The sequence below is a fragment of the Pteronotus mesoamericanus genome, unplaced genomic scaffold (genome assembly GCF_021234165.1).
Source record: "Pteronotus mesoamericanus isolate MK-2021 breed Mesoamerican mustached bat unplaced genomic scaffold, CSHL_Meso_final contig_94, whole genome shotgun sequence".
Classification (NCBI taxonomy): Eukaryota; Metazoa; Chordata; class Mammalia; order Chiroptera; family Mormoopidae; genus Pteronotus; species Pteronotus mesoamericanus.
Window position 1 is genome coordinate 42759833 of NW_026555285.1, and position 9772 is coordinate 42769604.

General features: G+C 35.1%; 1 non-coding gene across 1 annotated transcript; it reads left to right on the forward strand.

Annotated features, from left to right (window-relative positions):
* Positions 1-1777: 1777 nt before the first annotated feature.
* Positions 1778-1883, forward strand: LOC129081229 (U6 spliceosomal RNA). The gene has a single exon (XR_008530290.1). It is a non-coding gene; the product is annotated as a U6 spliceosomal RNA (small nuclear RNA).
* The last annotated feature ends 7889 nt before the right edge of the window (positions 1884-9772 follow it).

A 9772-nucleotide genomic window follows, 5' to 3' on the forward strand; every position in this document is an offset into this window, starting at 1 on the left:
AAATAAAGTAATAGCATCATCACATTTGTGCTTTCAGAAAGATCCCCTCACTGCAATGTGCAAGATGGATTAGAAAGGCATGGGCAAAAGAATAAATGCTGCAAATATGAATACAAAAAAATGTTTGACTTCAATACTTGATCTTGTGACCATTGTCCTAAAACAAGTTAGAATGGGTCCCCTGTACATAATTTAACATGTACATAATATTACCTGGTAGGAGGCAACACCTCTTGCTCAGTGTATGAGCATTCTCCAGAGGAAAGAACCCAAAAGGATGGAGATTATATATATTTAAAATGTTTAAGTTATATCACACCTTTGTTCACATCATTAGGGAGGATTGCAAATCCAGAATCCATGGGGGAAGCCCAGCAGGATGGACACGGAGAGTAGAGACCATTTTTGTAGTGCAAGTCCAAAGGCCTTCAGATTGAAGATTCTAGAAAGAGTCAATGTTGCAGTTCAAGTCCAAAGAAAACAATAAGAATGGAGAGGAATTGGCTGGAACTAGATATGGGCTTGTTTGGGCAGGTATTCTGAAAGCTAAATTCAGAGCACTGTGGATTAGGGATCATAAATAGGAGTTTAAAATGGTGAAAAATGAAGAGCCAGGCTAATATATTCACAACTACATCCCTTAACCTTCCTTTCTTAACAGTGAGGCTAGTCTGGCAGTTTTTGGTGAACAAACCAAATAGGCTGTATCTGGTTACTAGCTGAAGTGAAATCATTTGTACCTAGTAATATGAACACAGATTAATGACTCTATACAACTAAGACAAATTTTTCTTCTTTTAAATAGATGCTTATTTAACCCCTGAGTTTTTTCATCCCCAAGGTCTAATTCTCTGCCTACAGGCCATTATTGTTTCCTAAGAAGTTCACTCATTAAACCCTTTTGTATCATTGGATCTAATTCACATTCTGGAAGGCCAATCTTAACATATGTAGTAGTGCAGATAGTCTACCATTCAAGGGTGTTCAATAAAGAGGAGGTATAATCAAAATAATGCATTAGAGACTAGCAAATATTAGAGATTATTTTTTGACATGGCTGTCAGGGATAAGTGCAGTCTCCAAACAAGGATGATAAGAAACTAACTAGGACAGTGACAATTAAAAGAAGGAGAGTGGGACAGATGGAAAGACATTGCAAAGCACACATACAACCTAGTAACTTGACATGAGTGGATAGATGGTCATCTTCCAAAACTAAGAGTGTGACACAGGTAGTGTGTCAGGTATCTTAAAGGGAAATGATGATTCTGTTTTATAAATGTTAAGTGGGTACTGCCAAAATATTTTCCAAGAAGAAATGTTCTTACTATAAAATAGAAGTGGTCTAGAATCAAGAGCTAAAACTTGAGATAAAGATTCTTTCCATTGAAGTTAATATTGAAGAAAACCATCAGTGTGGAAAATCTCTCAAAGAGCTAGTAGAGAAAAAATAAGACTGAAAATGAAAATAATGTCTGTTTAGGAAAATAGATTAGCAAACTAGATTTAAAACAGAGCAGATAGAAACAGAGAATGGAAAACACAACACTGCGGTCCAGAGAAGAAATACTTTCTTAATGTTATATATGCCTTCCTTAAAACACCCTAAATCCCTAGCTATCACCCCATTTTCCTTTTTATTTACAGCAACCATTTTTTAGAAAATAACTTCTTTATTCTATGTCCCTAGTACCTGACATCCATTTGCACTTCAGCTTATTATATAGGAACCCTATCACACCAGCGCCCCCAACCAAACTGCAAAGATAAAGAGGCCGCGCTCGCTTCACAGCACATGTACCAAAACTAGAACGACACAGAAGATTAGCATGGCCTCTGTGCAAGGATGACACCCACATCTGTGAAGCATGTTCCATATTTTTAAAAAATAAATAATAAAATGAAATAAATAAAATCAGAGAGCATTGTACACTTTGCAAGGAGAGGGACTTCTCAGTCTCCAATTTGTTCTTTTTTGTTGTTGCCTTTAAATAAGAAGGTGACCCCCCAAAAGCCAGAATTTATTTATGAAAAATTGTGCATTTATTCTGACGTGTTTAAACTTCAGTCACCTTCACAGTAGTCTCCATGTGATGCAATACATCTATCACATGTTTTTTCTGCTGATCAAAACAGTTTTTCAGTTCATTGATTTTGATGTCTTTTAGTGCTTCTACTGTTTTTGGTTTCACCTCTTCCACATCAGCAAAACATCTCCCTCTGGGACTTTTTTTCATCTGGGAAAAAAAAAAAGTCACTCAGAGTGAGATCAGGTGACTAGGAAGGATGGGGCATGGGGGTCATGCCATTTTTTATCAAAACTGCTCAACAGTCAGCACAGTGGTGAGGAAGTGCAGTTGTACATCACCCATCTTGAAATGGGCAAATGTGTTGCAAGAGTCTCCCAAAAAAAACCCTCACTGAAGCTAAATGAAGCCTCTCACAACAACGCCATCTGGTACACTGATCAAGATGGGCTCCTAGAACACTCACCTAGCAGGATAAGCCTGTGCTACAAGGAGCCTGCTCTCTAGAAGATAATTCAGGGGTTTTTTTGTGTATGTGCTCAATGAAAATGTAAGATAGAGACTAAAATAAATAGGTGCAGAAATTAACTACAATGTACAATGGAACGCATAAGAGAGGAATACGGCTAGTTCTTCCTGTGAAGAATCAGGGAATCACAAAAGGTTGTCTAAGAAAGGTGGCCTTAAGCCCTGATGAGTATGGGTCATTTGGTTGGGCATCATCCTGCAAAGTGAAGGGTCACCAGTTAGATTCCCAGTCATTGAGCAAGAGGCATGCAAGAGGCATGTGAGAGGCAGTGGATCAAGGCCCATGTGATCTGGTGGAGGTTACTATGACAATTCAACATTTTTTTTTGCATGAAGCAGCTTATAAATGTAATTGTTTTCTTGTTTTAATTAACCACTGTTAATAAAGATTAGCTAGTTTGAACATGTTATTTTCTTGACATATTCAAAACAAATCATTTTCAAACAAAATGGTCTTAGTTAATATTTATCACTTGTATTACTCCATGAATTTTTCTCCTTGCTATTAGCAAACACCAGAGGCACATTATTTTTTGCATTTGTTCTTGAGTTTCCAATGATTCTACTTTTTTTGTTTTCAAATTACATAGAATCTTTCACTTTTAAAGAAAAAATATGAATTTTTAGGGTCTTTATTGATGAAATGTCTTTAAATAGCAGCTTGCATTTGCTACGCAACCCGCTGACAAGAATTTCAGTGGTCATCAATAAAAGAGCCATACACTGCTGCTTTCTACAGTGTTGATTTAATTGCTGCACAAGTTGTACTTCTTCCTTTCCTCAGTTAACAATGCCAAAAACGTAAGTGGTGAGTTAATGGCCAAAATAATTGAAATGTGGAATTCCTGGCTGTCGATGAGGCAACACCAAACCTCAGGAGCTAACAAGAGGTGTCAATGAATCATTAACAAAACATAAAATGGTGAGACGGGTAGTGAAGCATCCATCAGAGGCAGTTACTATGACTAGTTCTGCGAGCTTGCCTTTGGCCGGATAGCACTACCCATCAGCAGCTCACCATTCTGCATGAATCACATCTTACACAGCAGCATGCGATTTGCATTGAGGAGGAAGAGACCAGTGGATTGCAAAGTTCCTCTACTTGTTATCACTGTGTTAGCCTAGAGGGAGATTCGGTGAACTCTCCAGTTCAGGAAGTTATACAATCTTCCATAATGACAGACATCTTCTGCTTGAATCCTGGGTTTGTTTAAAGAACTTTCACACACACTTGATTGGCATATGTTGTATATTCATACCTCCGAAGTATGGGTTAGAGATGACAAGGAAACAAGCCTAGAAATATTTAATGGCTTGCCCAGAACCCAGCTTCCTAATTCCAGTGCCCATTCAATAAACTAAATTAGCATTTCCGCACAAACTCTATGTTTTGTTAGCATTGGAGCTCTCTTATTAACACATCCCCAGTTTAATAGCATTTGACATAAAAGGGAGCTAGCTGCCTTTCAATCACTCCTATTCCCATGAAAAACAATATTTATAAACTGTTAACATTTCATGTCATGTATTTAAAAAAAAATCCCAATCCAGTAGCTGTCAGCCAGCGCTCTGGAATGTAAAGTGAAATACCCTGAGATTGCCGTGTGTCACGCCAAGGCTGCTGCCTCACGACACAAAGCATTCAAAGTTGATCGTTCGAAGAGCCAGGCAGACAAATCCCACAAACCAGACTGAATAATATCCCTGCATATTACTTGGCAGTCCGAATATTGGATTTCCTTCATACTTCTTATACACTCGCTATTCTTTTGTAAGTTGCTACCCTTTAAAGTAGGATCTCTAGACTTTACCTATGGTATTTTTCTTTGGAACTATCTTGAATTAGTTTTGTTTATATACTTATCAAACACTTTTTCAGTGCCCACAGTCTTTCAGACTCTTGAGTGTTACTCTGGAAAAGAGTCAGTTGGTATTTTGAAATCATTCTAAGGCACAAGGTTAAATTTAACAGTAGGTACCAAAAACCCAAATATGAAAATTTAATTGTAATTTAATGTTATTTTAATCTGTTGAAAGATGGCATGCCTAAATATGACTCACGTTCTGTTAACAGAAGACAAGAATATCCCTGAAAATTGTGTCTCCATGAATGAACATTAAAACTGAATGAAACTGGGGAAAAACCTCCAAATGAAAAGTGAGAAGTCTAGTCAACCATCTGGAACTTTCATACACAGTGCCAAACATCCAGATACTTGTTAAAATCTGGATGAGTGTTAGTTGTCAGTCAGTTATAGCTTGAGTTATTTTTTTACAAGATTAAGATGGATTGAGTTCTAGACTGTTAATGTGTCCCTAATATAGCATCTCATCAACACCATCAGGCTTTTGGTTTTAGTATTGCTATTTTGAATAAAAGTATACAATTAATAAGTTTCGTAGTAACACAATAGGCAAATGGAAATCCACTTGTAAAAATATTTCAGCTGAAATAGCTATGACTGATCTGAAGACTGTTTTTAACTGTTGTGGAAATGTAACTGCAAAAGTTTAGACAGTCATTTTGTCTTTTTTCTAAAACAGAAAAAAGTTTAACATATCACATTTACTGATAATACCTGTTAACCTTCTTGAACAGAGTTCTGTCATTAAGACAACTATTCCTTTGTCACACACAAAACCACAGAATTTGAAGGAATCATTCAACAAATGTAGATACAATATTCAGTTTTCAAAGTTCTTTAAAAATCACAACTAGCCCTTAGTTCTGCCCAGGAAGTTTCTTGACACCTCATCCAATCGATATTTACTCTTTATTATATTTTTTCCTAGAGCCAGTCATGCTTAGCATGCAACAGTATAAAAGATGAGTGACAAATTAAGCTTACATAAAAAGGGTGTATCGGTCCCATTTCATGTCTTTTGAAAACAAAGAATTCTGAAGCATGTTCATCTGCCTACACTATAAAAATAGGGTGCCTATAATAGAATATTTGAGAAACAATTCAGTCTTCTTTTTTAACAGTCAAACATTTTGGCATAATTCATCATTCAGTTTGTTACTTTCTTGAGAATAGTCCTTTTTCTGTTTTTGTTATAATGTTAACATTATAACATGTTCTCATCATTGGAAACAAAAGAGCTTATAGTTGAGTGATGTAATACAATAATGATAACATAGTAGTCACTTGGCTTCAAGGAGTTTAGGCAGCCCAGTAACTGCTATTTGTTGCTTGCCTTTGTAGAGCTTTTGTCTTGCTCTATCTGACAGTGACGCACATACAGTACAGCACTTGTGAACTTAATCCTCCTGCATAATGCACTCGTGAAAAGTAGTGCTTGCTAGATGTTTGAAGATCTTAGAATCTCTGAGCTAGGGCTCATTGAGTTGTGTGTAATATAAATACTTAGTTCAAGCTGATGCACAGTGAGTTTTGGGGGCTAGCAGTATCCAAGCCCCTACTCTACTGAAAGTATAACCTTGACAATCTCCTGTAAGTCAGGAGATGTGGAATTTAGAACACTTCAAGACATTACATTGTAAAATAGCTTGTTTTGTGTTCCTAAAGCTATCTTGTTCTGTGTTAAAGTCCTAATGGTCTCAATGTAAATTCTAAATAAACATATTTCATTAGGAAAAAAAAAAGAAGATGAGTGATAAACTTCTTTCTCAAACAGAGTGTATTCTATGCTTTCAATGTGTTTTTTGGATTATATAAGCAAGCTATTTTTTCTAATTAAATATCATTGTATTTTTCCTCATATGTACCACATCTACAGTATAGTTTTAAAAATTATCTAATGAAAAATAAATATTGTTATATGCTTTCAAAGTTAGTATAATCTGCAGTCTTAAAATGCATGAATCTATAGCAGTAGTAAGTAGATTCTAATTGTTTTATTCATGAAATTATTTATGTGTGTGTGTATATATATTTATACACATACACATACACACATATACACATATTTTTAGTTTGGGCTACTCTAACAAATATACCATAAACTAGGTGGTTTATAAAGAACAAAAATTTCTTTCTCACAATTTTGGGAGCTAGAAGTCTAAGATAATGGAGCCAGCATGGTCAGGGTGAAGACTCCCTCTTCCAAATCGAACACTGCCTACTGTTCCTTGGATGCTCCCATGGCTGAGGGCAGGGAGAGCAAGGAAGCGTATCACCTCTCCAAGGTCCCGCCTCTCAATAGCATCACAAATGGGGTAGAGCTGTGACATAAGAAGATTGTGGGCACATGAAGATTTCATCCCAAACAATACACATAATATTTTAGCACAGTTGCAAATCAGCATAATGCTTTTCAATATTATGTGTACAATATATGTGCAGTGCCACCACTTTTTGACCTGTGCCAATGCTGTAGCCACTAAGAGCAGGCAGGTATTGAGCAGATAAAATGTGGCTAGTACAACTGAGGAATTGATTTTTAATTTAATTAAACTTCTATTTACATTTAGAAACTAAGGTATTGTCAATTATTACTTGGGTAAATACAATATTAATGTTTTGCAGAAGAACATTTAACTTTCAGCCTTGTTTCATTATTTATTGATATTGTTTATTGCGGTGTGTGGGGAGGAGCATATGCATCATTTCTACTATGCCCCGTAAATACATCGACAGTCTAGTCAGCATCAACAGATTGATTCCGTCGGAGTATTCTGTCACCAGCAATGTATTGTAACACTGTAATGTGTTTCTTTAAATGTTTCTTACAGCCAACATGCCTTACAGTGATACCTATCTAATCATAATTGGTAATTGGGTGGAACATTCATTATTACTTTTATTATAATAAAGTATTCTTCTAATTAGAAAACATATATATAACTTTTAAAATTTAAACAAAGGCACACTATTGATGCAGAAACTACTGAAGATGCCGAAGCTCATGCTACAATTGGAATCAGTGAAGAAAAACAGTTCAATGTAGACATGTCATGATGCAGGCCAGCTGCAACTTCCCACAAGAGAGCACATTGAAAAAGCTTTCGGTTGTTGTGTAAGATTATCTTTAAAGGTAATAAAATGCCCAATGTAAAGGGACATTTTCAGGATTTATGCAGTGAAGTTGATAAGTTTGCTCTCAAGAGTCAAAACAAATTTAGGTAACAAAACTGGTTACCTAAAATAAGAATAAAGTGTTAGAAAATTTTCTAGCAATTTTTTAACAAGATCTGAGCTTATCATTTTGGACAACCATAAAACTTCTTGGACTTTTACACACAAAAAGCAAAACCATTTGTATATGAAGAGATGGCAAGATAAACTATTATTTTATACTTCAAATAAGTGAGTTAAATTTGAAGCTTCAAGAAAAGAAAAAGTTTTTCTGTGGCCTAACTATATTGATATGAGAATTTATGTTAAAATTGAAACTTTTCATAATAAAAAATTTAACATTTTTCTAACACGAATCAATATGCAGAAAAATCTTGAGAATGCTTTTTTGATACTGATAAATCTAGAGTTTCTTTTAAAGTTATTTAGTATACCTTTGAATTTGATATAATTAATAATGGAATTAATTAATTGACAAAAGTATTAACAAATTTAACAAACAAACATATTTTTGAAACTGATATGCTTCTGGACAAAGCCAATGGGGGGAAGATTAAATGTGAAAGGTGGGGTCAGTAGGGCGGAGGAGAATAATGGGGGGACAAATGGGAACAACGGTAACCGAACAACAATTAAAAAAAGGGAAAAAAAGAAATCGATATACTTCTGCTTCAAAATTTCAATGTCTAGTCATTTCTTCTAAAGATATGAACCAGCTTAGTCAACCTGGATACAAATATTAGAAGAAAATGTTTTCTTGATACTCACTTTAGCTATTAGAAAACTTTTAAATAAGTTCAAATAAGTTTTAATAAGTTTGGATTAAATAAGTTAAATAATTGGATAGGTGACTCTACTTTCAATTGTAAAACTCATGAAATCTAACTACAGATCAAGTATTTCTGATGGAAATTTGGTGGCCAAATTGAGAACTGCTGTAAGTGTAAAATGTGCACCAGACTTTGTAGACTTAATCCCCGCCCCCCAAAAAACAGCAAAATTTAAAAAGTCTTAATATTGAATAACAAAATAAATGAACAAGCAGACCAGAAACAGAATAACAGATACAGAAAACATTCTGATCATTGCCAAATGGAAAGGAGGTTGGGGAATATGGGTAAAACAGGTGAAGGGATTAAGAAGCACACATTGGTTGTTACAGAATAGTCATGGAGACGTAAACTACAGCATAGGAAATATAGTAGCCAGAGAACATATGTGCTGATCCATGGGCATGGACAGTGCTGGGGGGGGTTCCCTGAGGGACTGAGGGGGGCTGGGAGGGGGGCAAAGAAGGGAAAATTGAGACAACTCTAAGAGCACAAACAATAAAATATAATTTAAATTAAAAATAAATAAATTTATTTAATTTAAAGTATAAAGGCTGACTGAAATTTCTATATTATCTGTCTTCAGGCATGATAAATTCAACAAAAATATAATATTTTAGAATTAAAATGGGTAACGTGTATTCAAATATGAAATACATTATTACATAATATGTAGACTCCATTAAAATTATAAAATCTTAAGAAGAATTTAAGCATATTCACTGGTGACCCTTGATGAGTTCATTTAGTTTATTTTTGCAAATGAAAATATACCTAGCTGAAATTAATAGTATAAAGTTTTATTTTCAAAATGATTATCTTTGTTTGTTTTAGATCTCGAGATGGTCTCTCATTGTTCCAAATATTTTAAAAATAATATAAGCCCTCTTCATTAGATAAAAAGCTTTATAAATATATAAACTGTGTCTTAAAAACACCACAAATTCAAAAGATCCTTATAGAACAAATGGACCATTTCAGGAAATAATAGATTTAAATGCTACTGTTAAAAAGGTATGCTCTGGCTGGTGTGGCTCAGTGGACTGAGCACCGGTCTGTGAACAAAAAGCATGCCAGTTCTATTCCCAGTCAGGGCACGTGCCTGGGTTGCAGACCAGGTCCCAGTTTGGGAGCACGTGAGAGGTAACCAATCAATGTATCCCTCGCACATCGTTTCTTTCCCTCTCTTTCTCCCTCTCTTCCCCCTCTCTAAAAATAATAAAACAAAATCTTTTAGAAAGCAGTTATGTAGTGGAATTTTTGTTTATTGGATTTTACCAATATTCAAAGTCACAGGTTCATACCTGACGTGATAGAAAATTAAGCTTTTGGATATAATCACGAATAA